At 49.8% G+C, this 22,679-nt stretch overlaps 1 protein-coding gene and 1 pseudogene across 4 annotated transcripts in view; both read left to right on the forward strand.

The window, feature by feature from the left end:
• Positions 1-10,511, forward strand: part of CDK12 (cyclin dependent kinase 12) — a 58,251-nt gene extending 47,740 nt beyond the window's left edge. Inside the window, exons 15-20 of one of the 4 annotated variants that reach the window (XR_012786486.1) lie at positions 3,149-3,276; positions 3,830-3,949; positions 6,983-7,052; positions 7,379-7,481; positions 7,748-9,288; positions 10,322-10,511. The gene's annotated coding sequence lies outside the window, so the exon portion shown is untranslated. Of the gene's footprint in view, positions 1-3,141; positions 3,277-3,829; positions 6,647-6,982; positions 9,289-10,321 lie in introns of those variants that run through there. The other 3 variants (XR_012786485.1, XR_012786484.1, XR_012786487.1) reach the window with 3 other exon arrangements.
• A 10,212-nt stretch (positions 10,512-20,723) lies between these two features.
• Positions 20,724-21,165, forward strand: LOC142458724 (bolA-like protein 2 pseudogene; annotated as a pseudogene).
• Positions 21,166-22,679: the final 1,514 nt, after the last annotated feature.

The following is a 22,679-nucleotide window of genomic DNA, read 5'->3' on the forward strand; positions in this document are numbered from 1 at the left end:
CCTGGTTGGGCTGAGAAGAGAGGAGTGAAATTTGGCCTTGCCATGAGGGCCCCAGGACATGGTTGTGCCATCGTCAGGAGAGCGGGGCAAGAAGTTTATGCTTCAAATGATACCGCAGGTCTGGGATTTTTGTTTTTAAGAAGTAAGAAGAGCTTGGGAACCAGTTGATGTGCTGTATCTTTCCCCATTTGCCACTGCACTGCGCAGGGGGTCTAGTGGCACGGGTGGTGTCTACCTGGATGATGCCATCTTTCTAGGTTGGAAACCAGGCTTATTGCTGGAGTGTGGCTACAGACTTCAGGAATGTTACCTCACTTTCACACCTAGGAAAGAAAACACTGTTTTTTGGACCAGTTTCTACTCCCTTTAATTCTCTGAAAATGGTCTGTGACTAGCCTGTGGCAGCATGCGCCTGTAGAGGCACAATTCTCTGGTTTGATTCTTGGAAGGCGTTTTTCTGTCCCTCCCTGGGGGTCATTTGTATCTCCGGTTCCTGCTCCCAGAGCCATAAAGTGGGAGCCCCCATTTATTAATTGGGTTGGGACTGGGGAGGGGGTCGGCGGGGGACTCTTTAGTGCGGCAGGCGGGGGTCTTCCCGAATGAGCCCATTAGCCAGCCCCAACGGCAGCTGAACCGGGGCTGCAGCCAAGTCCTCTCCGATTCAAAAACCCTCCATCGCCTGCAGCAGATCAGAACAAGGCCTGCGGGAGCCCTTAGCTTCTGATTGCAGCTGGGAGGAAGGACAAAACCATTTATAGGAAGCCAAGTAGCTCCTGTCTCAGTGTCTCTTCCTTTCCGACTATCGGAAGGGAAACCACTGGGACATTGTCGCCTCCCACCATGGCTTCTTACATAGAACAGGAGTCTGTGCATTCGTTGGACGTTGATGATGATGCTCTGGGTGTCTTTACATGTGTCCCTGCTTTCTAGTCCCACACAGTTGTACCGGATAAGCTGCTTCTGCTCCACAGGGCAAAGCCAAGTGGGTGCTCAGATTGCTAAGTAGTGTCAGGTGAATTGGGGTGGGGGTTGGGTGCTTATACTCTTCCATCCTGCCCCCAACCCCCCCACCCCGTCTCAACTACTCTATCATGATTCAGGGTTAGGGTTAGAGCTCCTGTACATCTTTTCCTCCGAAGAGGAGGAGTTTGGGGGTTCGCTTTCAAGGAGGCATCCTACTGGGATGCCCACTTGTCCCGAGAGAAGCAGGGTCTACAGGGAACGTTCTCTCTTCAGGCCCAGGAAACGATGAAGGAAGAGTTGCAGCGTCTCGCTCCTCGTGGGAGGACTTCCCTGGCTTCCCTTTGTAGAATCGGACATGACCAGAGCTGGAAAGGGCCCATAGAGACCTCTACTGCACCCTCTCCGCACCGTCTAGGAGCCTGAGGGTTTGAGAAATTAGTGGCCGTCTGCTAGGACTAGCATCCAAGAGTCCTGAATCTTGGACCACCAGGTCCAAGAGTATTGATACAGGAATGTAGAGCAGCCCCAGGCCCCTCAGGAAAGGCTAGGGGAAGGAGGAGGGATAGAGATTGAGGGAGAGGACAGGTAAGAAGTCATTAGTAGAAAAGTCACTGAACTTGGTTATTTTTCACCTCAAAGTCATTTTCCAACGACGTGCAAATTTCACAAAGATCGTATTTGGCGGCTAAGGAGTGGCAGCCACAGCCGAAGATCAAAATGGTCCTCCAAGTGACTTCACAGTTTAAGGGGCGCTTTGCCACTGTCTCTGGGAGTTGGATAACAGGAAGAGACCCTCAGAGGCAAGAATGGGAGGAATTAGCCCCAAATCTAAACCCAGGTGCCCCTGTACTACAGAACAGCTATGTCGAAAACCAGAGAGAAGGGACAAAGGAAAACACATCTGTTGAGAAACTAAGGGGCAAAAGGGGGGAGGGGAGCTGAGTGAGAAGGAATTCTAAAACCCTGAGCAAACTGAGACTAAGAATTCAGAGAAGTTCCAGGAAAAACCTCTCCCCTCCCCTCCCTTTCTCCCCTCCTATTCCCTCTCCTGAGTTTTGAGTTGCCCACTGTCCTTTGATGGGGCAGAAGGAAGACAATTGTGGTTCTTCATGTAGCCTGAGCCTTGGTCATGGGTGCTCAGTGGACTGATGTGTACAGCAGGCTCTGGGCATTATTCTCACTCCCTTCCCCTTCTTTCGACCTCGAAGACGTATCTACAATCCCTCCCAATGCTTACTGTGGATCTGGGAGCCATGGATGAGCAGAGGGGGGAATGCTGAAGCTTTCTCAGGGGGGAAGCCGAATCTTGAAGGCAGAAAGGCACCAGTGGGCAGCTTAGGGATGGAGTTACAGATGTCAGTCATGAGTAGGGAATCTGCAATAAGAACACTGTCTACTGATGACAAAGAAGCAGGTGCCAGTACATAGGCTTTACTCCATCACACCCTAACTGATGGCGCGGGGGGGGGGGATATTGCAGTGGTCCTTGTGCAAATATGTCCCTACTCAGAGAATGTATGGGAGAAGGGTGAGGATTTCTACTCCCGTAAAGAATTAGAGTCTCGGGGGCAGTTCTACCCTGTCCTATAAGGTCACTAAGATTTGGAACCGACTCAATGGCAGCGAGTGAGGGAATGTATGATAGATTCATTTGTCCCAAATGTATGGAGTCTGCTGTCCTGTAAATCTCTCTGTCTCTGAGAGTCTGTCCTATAAACCTTGTTGTCTGTCTCATAGTGCCTTGTTTTCCTCCAACACTTTGTAAATAAGTTGTTACATATTTAAGAAGACCTCAACCTCAAACTGGCGATCTGACTAGGCGGCCGCCTCGGTCCATGCAGTGTTTGATGTGCCCTTCGGATTCTTTGCCCTTTCTCTCTAATCTTGGGTTTCAGGGCTCTTGTTTCTGTTGAATTCCTAACTTCCCTCCCCCGATGACAGACTATGGTGTTGAAGTCATCAGACTTGAAGCTGGTTCCCTAGGGGTAGGAATTTTCAAACTGAGCTCTCTCTGGGAGCATAATTCAGACCCATTGGTTCATCTGAATCCCTCGGGTTTGAAGGCACCAGAAGAGACCATAACTCTCTGTTTCCTAACAAGGCCACGTTCGCTAGGTGAAAGACCAGTGATACTCATCTTCCCTTGGACCTGATACAATCTGTTGTTTTTGTTTACAGGTGGCAGCAGCAGCAGCAGCAGCCGGGATAGCCCCTGAGGAATGCAGTCATGTCCATCAGTCACCTGGCATCCTGAACCCTGACAGGGTCCAGCCCAGGGCATTTTTCTAGAGTGTTTATAGAACCTGAAGCCAGGTAGGGATCGAAGACCAGTCCAAGGCCCCTGAGTTTCACTTACATGGGACAGTCCTACTCCTGATCTCAAGTACAGGTGCCCTTAGTGATACTGTGGGTCAGGTGTTGGGCTGCTAACCCCACCAGCCCCTCTACAGGGGAACAATGAGGGGGTCTTTCTTGGCGGCTATGTGTCAGGTCTCTATAGGTTGGAATCAACTTGACCTCAATAGGGCTGGTTTGGGTTTGGGTCTCAAGGAAGTGTCTCTCCAGAGGAATTTCCTAAAGCTTGTTACTTGATGCTATTCTGGACTCTGGGGTTCTACACTTTTTTCTCTTTCCTAGCTAGAGCAGGTCACCCCTTTTCTCTGCCCAGCCATTTTATTCCAGCTTTACCCTACTAGCCAGTCACTCTTAAACACCTGCCCTACTCACCCACCATCCTCATCCACACAGCCACAGCCCTGCCTTGCATGTCTTCCTTAAGAAACCGTTCTCTCTCCAAGTCTTGCGTCAGGTTAGGGCAGTGCTGTCTATCCCTCCTTAGTAATCAGCTATCCCACATCCACTCCAGGTTTAATGGAAGATGCCATCCGCCCACTGCGTGAGACACGAGAGGCCTAGAAGCCTGCTTCCCTGTGTCCTCAATGCCCAGAGCTGACAGGTCACCTGTCCCTACCCTTCTTGCCTGCAGGTAGGTGTGCTTCTCCCCTACCCACCAGCCCCAAACAGGGTCCACATGGACCTGTTCTCTCAGTTGTTAGAACAGCTCCATCCAACGAGAGGCAAAGCCTACTTCTGTTGTCGGCCCTAGTGACTTCTAGTACTAGTTGCCTACCATCAGGACAGACTTCCTGGTGTCACCCTCTCCCCACCCCCATCCCCGAGTCTCGAACCATTTCCCTAGTGGTGGGTGTGAGAAAGTGTGGACACTGGGGAGGAAGGGTCTAGTGACTGGGAGCCCTATTGGTGGCGACTGGAAGTGAAACCTCCGCTGTGTACCCGGCCCCGTGGCCTGGCCCCTGGGAGAGTTCTCTGATGATCTTAGCACAGGGCATTGTGTCTGGTTAGATTCTCCAGACAAGGAGCAGGCCAAGGCTTTTATCATCTATCCCAGCTTACTCCCAGACCCCACCTAGGATGGAGGAAGGACCATTAGGGGACAGGATAGAGGTTTAGATGTCACCCTGTCTAGTGCTCAGGTAGCATCTCTCATCAGGTCTGTGGAGAGTTGGCAGGGGCCCAGAGCCTCTCTTCTTGTTCCCTGGACCTTGGTGGTGACAACAGCTTACCTTCTTGGCCTGGGGCTTCCTCTCCCAGCAGTGCCCCACTCACCCCTGTAATCCAGCCAGCACCAGCAGCAAGTCTGAAAACATGCCAGCTGTTAGGTGGGTGTGCCCTCCCCTGGTGGGCACATGCCTGGAGTTAGAAGAGGAGCAGGTGGAATGGGACAGACGGAGGATAGGGCAGGTGTCAGAAATCAGGAAGTGCCCTGGAAGTGGTTGTGAGAAAAAGTCGGTGTGTAGAGAGCATGGACATTCCTAGCCCTGGCCACCCGTCTGTCAGGCTGATGTCTGAGCCAGAGCAAACCTGGGAGACTATTTTGGAAACTGCAGTCTTGGTTTCTGCCACACGAGGGTGCTGCTGGCCAATTAAAATTCATGCCTTAACTGACAGTCTGGGCGAGGGGGGCACCCTTTCCTCAGCACAGAGGTCAGAACCACCCCTAGAGGACCTGAGGGCCAAGGTCCAAGAAGCCAGAAGAAGTGTTGGTCCTGAGACCCTGAATACTGGCCAAGTGTCCTGCCATCTCAGTGGGCCTCCCAGCCAAAGTAGGGAGGCCAGCAGCTCTGATCACTAGACCCCTTCTTTCACAGGTGCTTCTCTCCCTCAGGGTGTGGTGGACTCCAGCTAACCCCCCCCCCCCCTACTGCCCCACTGTCCCCCTGTCGGTAGTTTGCAGGAGAAAATCTCTTCTTGTGGTTCTAAGAGCAGTGTCTTTGTTAGTGAGGAAGTATGAGGGGACGGGCAGAGGGGAGGTTCCGGTCTTCTGTGTCCTGTCTCCTCCCCAAGCACAGACCTGCCAGCTCAAGATGGGCTTGTGGCTGTAGTCAGGGTAGCTGGAGACTGACAGACACCCCGGGGTCCTGAGCCAAGATGTCAGAGAGCAGGGGCAGTTGCTTCCAGCCCAGAGCCTCCCAGCCACCCAGACCACTGATGGCGCCCTGCCAGCCACACCAAGTGGCCACGGGGCCCTTGTGGGGGGAGGGGACCCACCGATGACCCTCAGTCCCCATGAAACCCTGCCCGGTTGAACAGGCTAAGGGAGATGACAGGCCCCCCCCACCTCATGCCCAGGGCCCCTCCCCAGGAGGACAGCTTGATTAAACAGTCGGTGCTGCTGGAATTACTGCACAGCTGGCGCTCCCCCAGCACCCAGAGCAGAGCAGCAGCGCAGATTAAAATCTCCAATTAGCGTTAAAGTGAAGTGAGGAGGTGCTGAGGCTGCCAAGGAGGCCAGGCGGGGGCCCTGGGTCGGTAGAACCCCCCACTGCTGCCTGATTCAGAGTGCTACCCCTTGTGGCCCCCTTTATCCTAAGCTACTCTCCCAACAATGTGCAATGGATTTTGCCCATTTACTTTGCATTGCTAGAAGCCAAAGGCTTTTTTGGGGGGTGAGGGGCAGTGGTGAGCATTGCCTACTCCGGCCAAGTGCTGGGGGCTGTGTGTATGGAAAAGCATGGGAGAGCTCAGTGCTCATGGAGAACGTTGACCTGCCAGGCCGCTGCTGCTCTTTGCCCAGAGAAGGGGCCAGCGGCACTGGCTCCTCCAGGCTGCCTTAGCTGTAAGGTTGGGGGACCCTGGGGCCTACACAACATCCAGCTCTCTTGTATCTTATGGGACCCATCTGCTCTCACACCTTCCTTCCTCCTGCCCTTGGGCTCTCCTCAGCTTTTCTGTGGGCACCGAGAAGTGTCACCATGCCCAGGCCCCTGGGTTCCAGCTGACTCCTTGTTGTCTTTTCACCAGTTGGAGGAAGAGTAAGGGATGTGACAAGAACCAGAGGCCTCTGGCTTGCTCAGCTCCTGACCACCACCTGACCACCACACCCCCCCACTGAAGCCCCACTACAATTTATCCTTCTTCCCTTCAGGAGGAGGGCACGAACAGCCAGCCACACCCTCCGGCTGCCCTCTGCCCCTTTAAGGGAAATGGAGTTGGGTACCCAGCTGACTAAACCTACTCACACCTCCAGAAATTAGACACCAAGGCACAGTGCCACCCTCCCAGGCTGGCACATGCTACCCTGGCAGAGGTTCAAACAACCCCCCTACCCCCACTTTTATGTCTTCCTCTTCTCTCTCTCTGTTTCTTACTCTCTCTTTTTTTTTTCTCAGCTCAAAGCACAGCTGAGCCTTAGAAGGGAGGGGAGGGGGGACCAAGCTGGGGCAGGGGGTGGAGAGCTCCAATAGCACGTTTTCACCTGCCATTTAATTGGATGTATTTTTAATTAATGGGACCTCAGGGACCAACATGAGACAATCTGATCTCTGAATAGGGACAGGGGAGGGATTGGGTAAGGGAGGAGGATTGGGCCACTGGGTGCGGTTACCGGGAACCCAGGCCCATCAATCACTGGCCACTTTGCGTTCTGACATGGAGAATCCGAGGTGGCGGAGGCAGGGCATCACTGGAGAAAGGTGCCAGGCTTTCCCCCAACTTCCAGGTCCCTCAAAGGGATGGAGTCACCACCGGCTGCCTGGAGTCTGGGACCCCAGGTTGCACCAGAGTAGTAGGTGAGTCTCTCTTATTGCTTCTTGGTCTCGTTGGCTAGGGCTTGTCTCAGTGCTATCAGCTCCTGACTAGAGCACGAGGACAGGGCTTTGAGATCCTCAAAGAAGGCGCGGGCTAGGGCCCTAGCACCAGGCGCTGGGATTGGGGAGAGGAGAAGGGCAAGATTTAGAGATCTTTCTGAACAGTTTGACATAAAACAAGTGCTATGGAGATTACATGCAAAGCAGCATGCAAATGAGGCCTGTGCCTTTTGGGGTGTGAATCATAGAACCTACTGTTGCAAGGAAAGAAACTTGGAGCTCGTCTTGCTTGATCCCTTCGTTTACAGATGTGGAAACCGAGAACCAGAGTAGGGCACTCGATTGTATCAGCCCTTGATGAGCCTGGAGCTTGCTGGATTGGCAGAGCTCCTGGGAGCCAGGGGAGGAAAGGTATGTAGGTCTGAGGGGGACAAGGATGGCAGGATATGTTCTCCTTTGCCCAGAGCCCATGTCAGGCAGCTGCTGCTCTTATTCTCATCCACCCAATGCCCAAAGCCAGTTCATCCATACCCTTGCCTCTACACCGCCCCTTCCCATGGGGTTTTCCATGGTCTTTAAGGCTCCCAAGAAGGAAGGCATCAATTACTCCAACTCCCTTAACCAAGAAATAAGTCCCCTAATCCCTAATGAAGACAAAATGTGGATTCTCTTTTAAGATCCTGGAACATGTTTTCTTGTAATAGAAGCCACTGGGGAGAGTTGTGTTAAAAAATGCAATGAGGAGTGATCTTCTACCTCCTGCCCCACAGGTGAGCATTTCAATGCCAGGCCCAAACGGCTGAGTCAGGACTGGCTGAGTCTGTGTGGTGCCGGCCCCAGAGCACGTGGAGCCCATCTGGCTCTGCTGGTGGGGGGGGAGGGGCACACTGGAGAGCAAGGCAAGTTTCCAGCTGCCCCCTGCCCCCCACCTACCTGCCTCCTCCGCTTTCAGATACTGGGGTTAAAGATGGGAAGGAGGAAGGAGAAATGGGGCCTGTCTCACCAGGTTGCCAAAGGTGGCATTTCCTGCACTCCTCCTCCTCTCTCAAAAAAATTCTGCGTTCTTTGTTCTCTGCTTCATTAAGCTCAGTTGGTACAGGGGCAGGGATAGGCACCAGGTTTGCAGAGCAGTGCAGATAGCAACTTTGTCCCACTCTCCAGGCTTACAACACCTTCCCCTGCCCCAAGAACTATCTTCTCTTCTATCTTAGGACCTTACTTTATATACCTTGAGGAGAAGCAGGATCTGCCTCCCACCTAGTCCCAGCCTTACCCTATTCACCCCCTTTGCTCCTCATTTGTCTCCCCACCAGCTTGGCTGAGTTTCTGACTTCTTTACCACCAACAGGGAGCAAAGGTCCCCTCGCATCCTCCTCCACATCTCCCTGCCTTCGTGGGCCCTCAGGGTCCTGGATGAGGGCGGACAGCCAGCCAGGGAGCCGGACAGGCAGAGATTCTCTTGTCAGGAAAGATCATGGAGAGGCCTGAATGGGGAAGTGACAGAGGGGAAGTGTGAGAACTGAGGCCTGTGAGCCCACGTGTGGGATTGGCCATTCGTATTGGATGCTGGGTATGGAGGGGGATGGGAGGTGCCAGGTAGCTGCTGTTTCCACTCTGGAACCCATAACACTGGGGACGAGCATGCAGCTAAAGGAAGGTGTAGATCCTCTGTCCTTCCCCCTTTCCCTCCCCACCCTCCACTGAGGCACATTAGAGGGAGTAAAAAGTTCTCCAAGGAGTGGAGCCTCGGACCCCAGTCCCCAGCAGGCCTGCCTCAGACTCCCAAGGTTGAGCCAAGAGGGCCAGAGCCAATCTGCAAGCGTGGACCCTGCTCTGGGGATTCAAGAGGGAAGACTTGAAGTCAGTGGAAGACAGAGGTAGTGTTCCCAGAATTCTCAGCTCCCTGGAGCTAAGGCTGGAGGGAAATGGATGGGGAGCTTGGTACTGTCCCGGGGTTTAGCAGCTTGCTGGTGGGCCTGGGAAGAGATCTGGATATGTGAGCTACCCACTGTGAAGTCACTCAGGCAGATCCCTTTTCCCCAGCTTCCCAGGCCCTGGTGGAGGGCAAGAGATGGCAGTCCATGATGTCCGAGGAGGCAGGCTGAGGAAGAGAAACCGTCAATAGAGAGGGAGCCAGGAGACACTACTTCTCACCTGAGCCTCTCCTACTTCCCGTCCTCCCAATGCCCACCAGGTTGGGTGCCTGCTTTCCTGGCTGGTAAGTCTGCTTTCCCATGCACATGCTGGGGCTCTCACCATCCTTTGCTCACTCGGTCTCAGGGTGTCTGTGGGCAGATCCGGGGATGGAGGAGGAGGCTGGGGCCCTGTGGGTAGGGAGACAGTGGGTGCTGGACCTTGTGGGGCCAGAGCTGCCTGGCTGGGAAAGGGGAGGAGGGAAATGGCTGCTGGCAGTTCAGCAACGCTCCAGGTTCTGGTGACTCACTCAGTGGGGGTGGCTCATGAAAACCACAGAGGGGTAGGGGGTCCAGGCCTGCTAGAGCGCTCTCTTGCCCTACTTCTTCCCCAGGGGCAGCTCAGTGGATATGAAGACCTCCCATCTAGACTAGGGGGGCAAGGTAGACACCTGCTTTGAAAGAAGAACTGGAAATGGATGAGAAAAGACAGCAGGCCTGATCCCGAGAGACACTTCCCAGGGGGAAGGGCTGGGAGCAGCTGGCAGTTCTTGCCCTACTGTGTGGTTGGGTGCTGGGCAACCACATGCACTGTGGCAGTTCAGCCCCAGAAGGGTACCTGGCTAGAGCTCGGAGTACCCTGATGACACCTTAAGGCTTTTGGGGGCTGTTTGTTTTTAAGCACCGTTACAAGACTAGAACCAGGAGGAACCACCACTGGGTCCCAATTCTGCCCCTGAAAACAGACCCACTGAAGCCAGGGAAGATAGAAATGCTGCTAGACTGAGCAAAGAAGCGTGTTGGGCGATGCTGGGAAGCACTTTGTGCATACCCAGAGATGCAGGGCAGGTGGGGAGCATGCTTCTCCTCCAGCTCTCCCAGGGTCCTGTCTTAACCAGCAGCCACCAGAATGTAGAGCAGGAGATGCACCTGTGCCCTAACCACCGTTCAGGGAGCTGCTTGTTGCGGAAGGAAAGCAGTTAGAAGGTGGGGATGCCAGCATCCCAGACACCCTAGTAGACGCCACCTCCTGCTGCCCTCAGAGAAGGGTGAGCTAAGAAGACGGAGGCGTTTGCAACCCAGCCTGAGCTCTCACTTGCCTATTTCTGTTCCTTTCAGTGCCAGCAGCTCCCCTCTCCAGCCAAGGTAAGGGACATGCTGCCAGGCGGCTCCTGACCCAGAGGTGGCTTTGCTCAGAGAATGGACACACCAGCTACTCTGCATGAGAGAAATGGGCTCTACTCTTCCTGACGACTACAGACGCCCGGGTCCCCTTTTGGCACCCCCATAATAAAGCTGAGTCCTGAGTCACAACGTCACCTGGCTCTGGGTATAAAGAAGCACTGTGAGGGAGGGGCAGGAGGGCACCAAGTGGGGGTGGGCAGGTGTGGGGAGTTCAGTCCCAGGAGGGATGTAGGAACCACTCCTTGTAACCACATGCTCCTCATCTGTCCCATTTCTTTACCTCCCAACTCAAACCCCTGGTGGTCTGGTCTGGGCCCTACAGGTTTCTCTGTTCCGTGCGCATTATCCTGTTCTCTTCCCACCTCTCGATTGAAATCATACCACTAATGAATACCACCCAGCTCTCAGCCTAGTACCCAGCCTCTCCTACCTTTGTCCCTGTGCATGCCACTGGGGTGGGAGGCTGCCCCAGCTCCTTCCACGTATACTCATGACAGGAGAGATCTGTCCACTGGCACAAGGGCCTCACCTGGAAGCTGGGGGCAGCACTGAGGATGCAGGGTTGCCGAGCCCTGGGTGTGTGTAAGCTGTGCATTGGGCACACTGGTTTATTAGTGTTATTTCAGCATTGTGATGCAGAGAGAGTAAGTGTAACAGCTGCTCCTTGCTTGCAGTGTTTATTGTTACCTAGAGACAACCTCCTGGCTTTTTCCCAGCTCCCCCTCTCCCCCCCAGCCCAACCCCCTCCTTGCCAACAGTCCTGCTCTCCCCACACTGATGGGAAATTTATAGCCTGCCCATACCATCCCTTTAACCCTCTCCTGTCCATAAGGAATGTGGGCCTGGGCAAGCCAAAGTCAACAGTGGGAATGCTTGGACCCCAACAGAGTAGAACAGTGTGTCAGGGAGGGAGGGAAGACCCCTCGTTCCCCACTCTGTGTTCAGACTCAGGCCCCAGCCCTCTCCTGGACTCTCATGTGGAGAGAGAAGAGGGAAGAACTTTGGGCCTAGCCTTGAGCTCTTAGAAGAACCCCTTTGAACCTGGCCTGAAGATTCAGCCACGCTTCCCACAAATTTCTTCTCTTCCCTGAGTATTCTGTACCCCAGTGGGGATGGCCGGTCCTGAGCAAATGCAGCCAGGTGGGGTTTAAACAGGAGGGATACATGCAGAGCCCTAGCGTCTCCTTTCTGTCAGGTGCAGCCAGAGGCTCTAGCCCCTCAGTTCTCAGTCTTTCTCATGCTGCGACCCTTTCCTACAGGTCCTCATGTGGTGGTGATCCCCCAACCAGAACATTATTTTCATTGCTACTTCATCACTGTCATTTTGCTACTCTTATGAATCGAGCGACCCCTGTAAAAGGGGGCCCCTCAAAGGGGTCGTGTCCCACTGATTGTGAACCACTGCTCTAGCCCAAGGGATGCTGGCCAGATCACCACAACTGGGTAGATGGCAGATGGAGCTGGCTATTGAGCCTAGTGGATAAAATTGTCCACCTTAACTCAGCCTAGCACTGAGGTCCCAAGAGATTCCCAAGCCATCCTCTGAGCTCATCTGGTTCGGACTAGCCTGTTCCTCTCTGCTTGTCTTTCCGTATTCTTCTCTTGCTGCATGTCGTGGCTTGGCTTTCATGCTGTGGGGCAGATCCAAGAGCTGTAGGAGACTGTGGCACTGTAGTCAGGACGTGCAGAAAGCTGGGAAGGGACCCCTCCATTCCCTTCTGTCCTAGGATCTTTCATGGAGGGCCAGCCTGTCATGTCCTCTGGACACAGGAGAGCGGAAGAGGGATCATATTTGAGCAGGCACAGTGGAGGTTGGGCAGGCAGTTCAACTTACTGCTGGGGTGGTAAGACTTTAGAAAGAGTCTGCTACTTCAGAGACTTTTCTTTTGCTTGGGATGGGTTGAAGTCTGGGCGGAAGACAACAGTGCTTCTCCTGGGCACCTCCAGATGTGTGATGCAGCACGGTTTCCACACACTGCGCCCCTCTCCAGTCCTGAACACAGTATGGGAGGCGCTCAGGATGACAAGTTTCAGAGGCAGATGTGCAGTTGGGTTCTCTGCCACTTAGCATCTGTGCAACCTTAGGTGAGTTACTGAACCTCTTTGAGCCCTAGCTTCCCTGTCTGTTAAATGCAGATAAACGACTACCTGGCCAGGCAGCGGTGAGGATTTAGTGAGAGAATGCTGGGTCGAGCGCCTAGGACAGTGCTTGGTTCTCAGTAGTGGGACAGTCAACCGTGGTTGAGCCAATACCATACTGGTGCTGTGATGGAGTCAGCAGGGCAGACCTCTCGAAGTTCCCAAGACTCCATGATTCATTCCCCTGAAATTAGAAGCCTAATGTGTGTTCGTGCACATGCAAGAGAGAATATCAATCACTCTTTTCACTACGCGGAGCAGAGTGTGATCCTGAGAGAGCTCTTGACTCCAGTTCCCTAAGAAATCAGTTCCCCCATTCCCACCGAGCCTCAAGCCAGGAGCACCTTGGGCAGTGCCCTGCCTGGAAGCGCAAGCTCCCTGGAAGCCGCAGAGCTATTAGAAGGGAGCCACGAACTGCTGTCTGTCATGCTGTGAGTATTCTCAACAACAGCGGCAAAATATAAGATAGCAACGCTACTATCTGCCAGACACTGTACAATTTGTAAGAAGTCCTGGGGGTGCTGTGGGTCAGACATTGGCCTGCTGGCGGCAAGGTCAGCGGCTCAAACCCCCTAGCTGCTCTGAGGGAGGGAAAGAGCCTGTCTGTGCCTGTGAAGGTTTACACTCAGAAACCCTACATGGGGTCACGAGTCGGACTCTATCCTTTGGCAGTGAGTTTGTTTTACATTTTCTCGAGCACATTTACCTATATTAGCTTTTTGATCCCTAGAACAACCCAGTAATGAAGGGACAGCTGCCATTTATTGTCTGCTCTGCACCAGACAATGTGTTGAGTTGTATATTTGTTTTCTAAGAATGTTTTAAAGTCTTTATTCTGCCACCTAGGTAACATGATATATAAGGCTCATTCCCTATTTGTAAAACCATGTAAATATGTGTGCGATATAAACAATGCCGCAGTGAACATCCTAATATATAAAACTTTATGCATTTTTACAGTAAATTCAGAGGCGGATTTACGGGATCAACAGATACAAATACTTTGCTCCAACAGTAATGATATAAATGAGAAAAACATTTTTTTAAGTCTTTCTCTTTGAAGTTCTGCAACGGAAACCTCAGGGCAGGCCCTGCTCCCTTCTGTGCCCAGCAGACACCAGTAATCTATCGTAGCCTGCGTTTTCTCTTAACTGAGGTCCCTACACATCCACTTGGAGTTAGAAGAGATAACCCAGAGAAATCCCTTGGACATTGCCCACTGTCCGCGGTGGTGCCATCTTGCAAAACTGTAGTCTAATGTCAAGACCATTGTTATATTGACACTGATAGAACACACCAATCTCATTTAGATTTACCCCACTCTACTTGTTATTGTGTGTGCGTGTGCACGCACTAAACAGTTCCAGCACCACAAGGATCTCATTTGTTACCCTTTTATGGTCACGCCTAGAGCGCCTCCTTAATGAGTGGTCACCTTGTACTGCCGTCCATTTCTAACATGTTGCCATTGAAAAAATGGAGTCACACAGTGTGTAACCTTTTTAAATTGGCTAACCCACACCCACTCAACATAATTCCCTGAAGACCCATACAAGTGGTATTGTTGTTTTGTGGTACGCACATCTCAGGAGTCCCTGGTTGGTGTTGATACTTAACATCCTTAACTGCTAACTCAGAGGTTGGCAACTAACAATCCACCCAGAGGTGCCTTGGAAGAAAGGTCTGGCAGTCTGCTTCCCATGGCAATCAGCTGTTGAAAATCCCGTGGGGCACCACTCTGACGCACAGGGTCATTGACCAGTGTCAACTCCTTTAGTGTAGATGAGCCACGGGTTGGTGGACCTGTCACCTATTGGAAAACATTCGGGTTGATTCCAGTTTGAGACTTTTACAAATTCATTAGTGAATATAACATGTTTTTGTTTGAACATAAAGATATTTTTTAACATTATGAACTTTCCCATCAGCAAATTTATATCACTTTGTACTCACTAGCAATGAGAGAAATCGTTCATTTCTTCTGGTATGTTGGATGTTTTATATGTGTAATTATTCTTCCTTAACCTGTAGGTTTTGTTATTTTCTCCACTTTACAGATGAGGAAGGTTGAGCCTCAAAATAGTTCATATTTTCCCCCAAGATCACATGCTGTTAAATGTCAAAGAGCCTGGACCCACAATTCTTGACTGTGAAAGCAGGGTCTTGCCACTGTGCCTTGCTTTCTCCGACAGAATGCCCTTCCCACTAGAACAGGGTTGCTGGGAAGCAGATATGCGTGGTATCAGGAGAAAGGTGTTAGAAGTGAGGAAAACCTTTGGCCAGTGCAGATCAATACTTATCTTTGAAGTTCGTGTATTTGACTCATGGGTTAAGAGAGCAGCAGTATCATGACCTGCCCCCTCGAGACTGTCCTCTCATTGCCAAGGAAGAGCAGACTGACGTGGCTAAATAAAGCCCATGAGCTCTATGGTCATAGTTCTGGAACCTGGACTAGGGAAGGGAGGATTCAGCCTTTAGATTCTGTTGGCCTCAGGAATGCGGAGTCGAGAACCTTCTGAGGAAAGGTCTGAATAGCATGGGGTATACGTCTTGACTGTCAGTTTTGGCCTGCTTGTGGCTGTGGTGCTGGAAGCTATGCCACTGGCATTTCCATTGCCAGCAGGGTCAGCCATGGAGAACAGGTTTCATCAGAGCTTCCAGACTGAGCGATAGGGAGGACCTGGTGATCCGGGCAGGTAAAACCCTGGACTAGAAGTGGAACATTGTCCAACGTAAGGCTGGAAGGCAAACCCTTCAGGCTGGAAGGCACTCAGGATTTGAGAAGGGCTCCCTCTCAGAGTAGAGTCGACCTTAGCGATAGGGATGGAGTAAAGCTTTCATTTGCTAACGCGTCGGGTATTTGTCCGGCTTGACTAGAGAAACAAATCTAGGGACACTCATGTGTGGAAGAGAGAGCTTTATATCAAAAAGCAATTGTATATTGAGAAAACATCCCAGCCCAGTCCAGATCAAGTCCATAATTCCGACATTAACCCATATGTCCAATACTAGTCCATAAATTCCTCTTGAGACTCATGCAGCACATGCAATGATGCCGAATGCAGGAAGATCACAAGGTGGTGGGTGGAAAGTCTTATGGATTCAATGGCAGTGGAAGCATCGCCAGGCTCTGGCTGCCATCAGCGTGGTTCCATGTGACTTGTCAATGAGAATGTGAAGCAGAGAGAGAATGTGGCATGCCTCTTCTGATGGCAGAATCAAGAGAAAGGACGTTCCCAGAATCCTCATGAGAAGGCCATGCCCACAAGGAGGCATCAATCAGGCTGTGACCTGATTGACAGGCCAGACTCCACCCCTGTATTTATTTATCAAGTTGACATGAAATTATGTATCTACCACATGTGGCATGACTCAAAACGAGGGGGAAACACTGCAAACATTAATGAATAATAGGACTACGAGTGTAGGAATCTTGGAAGTTGTCAAAATGATATCGAATCCTTAAAAACTGATATTCTTAGGCATTCGTGAGCCCAAATGGACTGGGATTGGCCACTTTGAATGAAGAGAATCTCAGGGTCTGCTGTGCTGGAATGACAAGTTGAAAAGGAATGATGTCACATTCATTGTCAAAAAGGACATTTCATAAACAATAAGCATTTCAAGATCTATCGAGTGATACGTGACGTGCAGACGACACACCTTCCTTGCTGAAAATGAGGAGGAATTGGAGCACTTCCTGATTAGGATCAAAGATTGCCTTCCATATGGATTGTAATGCAATGTGGGAAGGAGCAAAATCTTCACAACTGGACCAAGAGGTACCTTCGTGATAAGTGGAGAAAAGGTTGAAGTTGTTCATGGTTTTTGTCTTGTTTGGATCCGCAATCAGTGCTCATAGAAGCAGCAGCCAAGAAAGCAAAAGATGTATAGTGGACAGCCCCAATTCCAACTACGTGGACAGCCTCCCCTCCCCATAGAAGAATTCACTTCAGAGGACAGCACTGAAGCTACCGCTCAGGGAGAGGGCACACAATGCTGATCAGTGCTCTGATCTTGTCCCAGAGCTGATCAGCCCACACAGGAGCAAATAAAGGGAGAAGAAGAGAGAATGGAGCATATCCTGGCCCACCAAGCCCTGAGGATGATATTCCCACTCAGAGCAGCCAAAGCACAGAGAGGACCATAGGGCCGGCCCCACTACAAGACACTACATCCCTCACTGACCCATAACTCCACAGGGGACAACACTGGAGACACAGTGCGGGAATTGTGCCCGATCTGACCCCACCACACCGAGACGAAACACTAAGGGTGTGCAACAGAACAGCAAGGGGAGCAGAGAAAGGAAGGTCCAAGGAAATACCAAAAACAGACTTTGGGGCCAGGGCATGGCACCCCATCAGACTCGACCAGAAAAAATTCCTAAATGTCAGCAAACAAGCCTTGAACTATTTAAAGGCTTTGTTGTTGTTTTGTTTTCTTTTGTTGCTTTGTTTTGCTCTGTCTTGTTTTCTGTGCATATTATCTCTGCAGGTCTGTCTAGATAAAATGGGTGGGATAAACAATCTGGAGGAGAAAACAACAGACTGACAGTTCTGGGGGGACATGGGAGAGGGGGAGGCAGGGAAAGGAAGTGGGTGTTAACAAACTCAGGGACAAGAGAAAAACAAGTGATCCAAAATCGATGGAGAGGAGGGTATAGGAGGCCTGGTAGGGCTTGATCAAGGACAATGTAACAGAGAGGAATTACTGAAACCCAAATGAAGGCTGAACATGATGGTGGGACAAGCAATTAAAAGGAAATAGAGGAAAGAACTAGGAGGCAATGGGCATTTGTAGAAGTTTGGTACAGGCATGTACATATGTAAATACATATGATGGGGGTAATAGATCTATGTGCATATACTTATAGGTTTAGTATTAAGGTAACAGATGGGCATTGGGCTTCTAATCAAGTACTCCCTCAATGCAAGAACACTTTGTTCTATTAAACTGGCATTCCATGATGCTCACCTTCTGAACACAACCACTGAAGACAAAGCAGATGCATAAGTAAATGTGGTGAAGAAAGCTGATGGTGCCTGGCTATCAAAAGATATAGCATCTTGGGTCTGAAAGGCTTGAAGATCAACAAGCAGCCATCTAGCTGAGAAGTAACAGCCCACGTGGAAGAAGCACACCAGCCTGTGTGATCACAAGGTGTCGATAGGATGAGGTCAGGCATCAAGGAACAAAAAAATCATATCATTGTGAATGAAGGGGGATGTGGAATGGAGACCTAAAGCCCATCTGTAAGTAATTGGACATCCCCTCACAGAAAGGTCGCAGTGAGGAGACAAGCCAATCAGGGTGCACTATAGCACCGATGAAACATACAACTTTCCTCTAGTTCTTTTTTTTTTTGTAATCATTTTATTAGGGGTTCATACAACTCATCACAATCCATACATACATCAATTGTGTAAAGCACTTTTGTACATTCATTGCCCTTACCATTCTCAAAACATTTGCTCTCCACCTAAGCCCTGGCATCGGCACCTCATTTTTCCCCTCCCTCCCTGCACCCCCCTCCCTCATGAACCCTTGATAATTTATAAATTATTATTTTGTCATACCTTGTCTTGTTCGACATCTCCCTTCACCCACTTTTCTGTTGTCCATCCCCCAGGGAGGAGGTCACATGTAGATCCTTGTAATCAGTTCCCCCTTTCCAACCCACCCTCCCAGTATCGCCACTCACTCCACTGGTCCTGAAGGGATCATCGCCCTGGATTCCCTGTGTTTCCAGTTCCTATCTGTACTAGTGTACATCCTCTGGTCTAGCCAGACTTGCAAGGTAGAATTGGGATTATGATAGTGGAGGAGGAGGAAGCATTTAGGAACTAGAGGAAAGTTGTAGGTTTTGTTTGTTGCTACATTGCACCCTGACTGGCTCATCTCCTCCCCGAGACCCTTCTGTAAGGGGATGTCTAGTGGCCTACAAATGGGCTTTGGGTCTCCACTCTATACTCCCACCCCCTCATTCACTATGATAAGATTTTTTGTTCTAATGATGCCTGATACCTGATCCCTTCGACACCTCATGATCGCACAGGCTGGTGTGCTTCTTCCAGGTGGGCTCTATTGCTTCTGAGCTAGATGGCCACTTGTTTACCTTCAAGCCTTTAAGACCCCAGACGCTATAGCTTTTGATAGCCGGGCACCATCAGCTTTCTTCACTACATTTGTTTACACACCCGCTTTATCTTCAGCGGTTGTGTCGGGAAGCTGAGCATCATGAATGCCAATTTAATAGAAGAAAATGTTCTTGCATTGTTTCCTCTAGTTCTTTAATGTTTCCTCCACCCCCGCTATCATGATCCCAATTCTACCTTACAAATCCAGCTAGACCAGAGCATGTACACTGGTACAGATAAAAGCTGGAAACACAGGGAATCCAGGACAGATAAACCTCTCCGGACCAATAATGAGAGTAGTGATACCAGGAGGAAAGGGAATGTGGGATTATAAAGAGACTTTTCTCCAGCTTTGTCTCCCCCAAAGATATATAAGCCTTGATTAGTAATAAAGAACTCTCTCCCCTGTCCTCTTCCCCCTATCGCTTGTTCCTGTAATTCCCACCTTCCGCATCTCCACGTGGACCACCAAGCAGGGCTAAGGTGAGCATGCTACCATGAAATGTGTCTTACTCCATTATTTTAATCTCTCTTCTATCTCTTATGCTCTCTATGACTTTACTATAATCTACTTATTATTGCTGTACAGTTGCACCTACTGGGCCTGTGCTGGCTTCCCTGGCAAGGGGAAGGTGGGGGAGGAAGGGGGAATTGATCACAATAATCTACATATAGCCCCCTCCTAGGGTATGGACAACAGAAGAGTGGGTGAAGGGAGACATCAGACAGTGTAAGACATGAAAAAATAATAATTTATAAATTATCAAGGGTTTGTGGGGAGGGTGGGGAAATGAGGAGCTGATACCAGGGGCTCAAGTAGAAAATGTTTTGAGAAGGATGATGGCAACAAATGTGCTTGACACAATGGATGGATGTATGGATTGTGATGAGTTGTACGAACCCCCAATAAAATGATTAAGCAACACCAAAAGAGATGTATAGCATTAGGTAAATCTGCAGCACAAACCTCTTTAGAGTATTAAAGAGCAGGGCTGTTACTTAGAGCACTAAGTCCAAGCCGTGCTATTCTCCATTGCATCATACGCATGTGAAAGTTGGACATTGAATAAGGAAGACCATGGAGGAATTGATGCATTTGAATTGTGCTGGGGAAGAATATTGAAAATACCATGGACTGCTAGAAGGACAAACTAAACTGTGTTGGAAGTATGACCAGAGTGCTCCTTTGAGGCAAGGACGGCAAAACTTGGTCTTGTATACTTTGAACATATTGTCAGGAGAGACCAGTCCCTGGAGAAGGACATCATGTTTGGTGAAGCGGGAGGGCTGCAAGGAAAAACAACAAAACAAAGGAAGGCCCTGGGCAAGATGGATTGACACGGGCTGGACGTAGGACCAACTGTAAGGGTGGTGCAGGGCCCGGCAGCGCTTCCTTCTGTTGCCCACAGGGTTACTGTGGGTCCGAGCTGATTCAATGGCCTCTCACAAAAGGAAGACCAGTTTGTAAGCCTACTACTAAAATGTGTGCACCAGCCACTACTGCCAAATAGACAGACACTAAAGAGTCTACCAATTCTTGCAGTCTGAAATTGTTCAAACACACAGTCCAGGTGCATTGATAATTAGTGATGGTTGGAATGCAAAAGTCAAACAAACAAAGGCATAATTGAAAGTTGAAAAATAAGATCTAGGTGATAGAAACAACACCAGAGATTTCATGGTAGGATTTTGAAAAGACCAATGAATTATTCATTCCAGACAACCTTTTGATCAACATAAAAGATGTGGATCTCTGTGGGGAAAATTGTATAGGAATGAAATCAGCTAAATCTGTGGAATGAGATGGTGAAGAAATTCATCAGAACAAGGCCAAGGGTAGACATGGCTGAACAGACCACCAATTGTTCATGTTCAAGTTGAATCTTGAAAAAAAAAAAATTCATGAGAGACAAAGTATGACCTTGATTGTATCCCACTTGAATTTGGAGAGCATTTTAAGACTAGATCTAATGCTGTGACCAGTAGTGACTAAAGACTAGACAAGTTGTATGTAGGATGAGGATCGAACATCATCCATCTTAAGTGGAGAGCAAATGTTTTGAGAATGATGAGGACAATGCATGTACAAATGTGATTTACACAATGGATCTATGTCTGGATTCTGATAAAGAATTGTATGCGCCCCAATAAAATGATTTTTTTAATCATCCATAAGAAAATGGGTCAGGGCTGTGGTGCAGTCCCTGCTGGGCTGCCACAATGGAACTCAGTGCCAAGTACCTCTGGCAGAAGCTGCAGCAAGGGCACGTGGAGGTGGAGGACACGACCCAACTGTTGCTCATTCAGCTTCCGAGTCCAGGTGGTCACCTCCAAGGTGGAGGGGAAACTGCAACCACAGGGACACCGGCTGGTGAATGTGTGCCTTGTGGAAAAGCTTCAGCACATCCCTGCCTTTGAGCAGAAGATCATGACCCCAAGCAGTGGACACGTGAACAACAGAAATGTCGGACAGGGAGCTGCACAGTCAATAAACTTTGAATCGAGACCAAAAAAAAAGAAAAAGCAAAGATCCTTAAAAAGACAAGAAAGACCAAAATGGATGTCAGAAGAGACTCTGAATGTAAAGTAGCTAAAGCAAATGGAAGAGAGAATTAAAAAAAAAGACGTGAAAAGAAGATTTCAAAGGGCAGAAGATGAGGTATTATAATGAAATGTGCAAAGATCTGGTGCTAGAAATTCACAAGGGAATTTCTCAAGCTGAAATAACTGAAGAAAAACATGTTAAGTTTTGAGTTATAATACTGAAAAATCCTACAAGCAAACTATTAAATGACACAGGAAGCATGGAAAGAAGCACAGGAGTGTTGCTGGACCTAGGGAATTGGCCAACCTTCAACCATTTCAGGAGGGACGTTGAGACCAAGAATCAATCGTGTTGGTCCTGAACTATGTGGCGGCTTTCTAGCCCAGAATGACTGATTTCCCAGCCAAAGGCAGATACGGTTGCTGGGTAGAAAAGAAGCAGCAGAGTGGTGGTAGCAACCAGATTCTATGGGGAACATGCTGAAGCTTTGGAGACTGCCCTGGAGGTAGTAAATGACTGAAAAAGAATCCTGTGTCTTCAGATATAAAACACACAGTATGTGAAGATCAACTAACAAAACTTTTTTGGGGGGATTGGTAGGGTGTTAAGAAAGAAGCCAAAACCTGAATTTTTTTTATTCAAGATATTAATGCAGGCTTAAAAGGTGAAACAAAATGAGCTGATGCCAGGGCCTTAAGTGGAGAGCAAATGTTTTGAGAATAATGAGGGCAATGAATGTACAAAAGTGCTTTACATAATTGATGTGTGTATGGATTATAATAAGAGTTGTATGAGCCCCTAATAAAATGATTTTTAAAAAAGGTGAAACAAATACCTGAACAATTAGTTCCATTTCTCTATCTGAAGAGCAGTTTGAAAATTTAAAGTGAGACAAACTCCTTTCTGGAAGGTTCTGGGTTTCCTGGGCTTCTACAATGGCAACGAGTTTCAGGTAACCAGAGCAGTATCACTTCCTGCTCTAATTTATGCTTACGTTACAGTGGAAAGTGGACACTCAGCTGAAGCAGCCAGGTGCACCCTGGTCCTGTCCTCCCATTTGCACACATCAGCATGACAGTGATGGACGCTCAGGAGAGCCCGCGCTTCAACAACGTCCAGTTAACAGCGGGGCTCTCTGTGGGATCTATCCCGATCATGGTAGACAACTGAGGAAGAGCGGGAACCTTGAGTGGTTGAATAAGAACAAGTCTAGCTTCCTGACCATGTGGGAGAGGACAGAAGAAAGGGGGAAACTCGTCTCTCAGTGGCCTTCAAAAAGTGGCCAGAACAACTCCATGTTCACCCTGTATGAACTGACCAAAGGGGAAGACACCAAGGACAAGGAGTTCCACGGGCCTGATGAGGCCACCCTGCCGCTGCGCTCCAGGCCCTCCAGCAGGAGCACAAGGCCGAGGTCATCACCGGCAGCAGCAATAGCCGACGCATCAAATTCTTCTAGCAGAGACCC

The sequence above is a fragment of the Tenrec ecaudatus genome, chromosome 10, assembly GCF_050624435.1.
Source record: "Tenrec ecaudatus isolate mTenEca1 chromosome 10, mTenEca1.hap1, whole genome shotgun sequence".
NCBI lineage: Eukaryota > Metazoa > Chordata > Mammalia > Afrosoricida > Tenrecidae > Tenrec > Tenrec ecaudatus.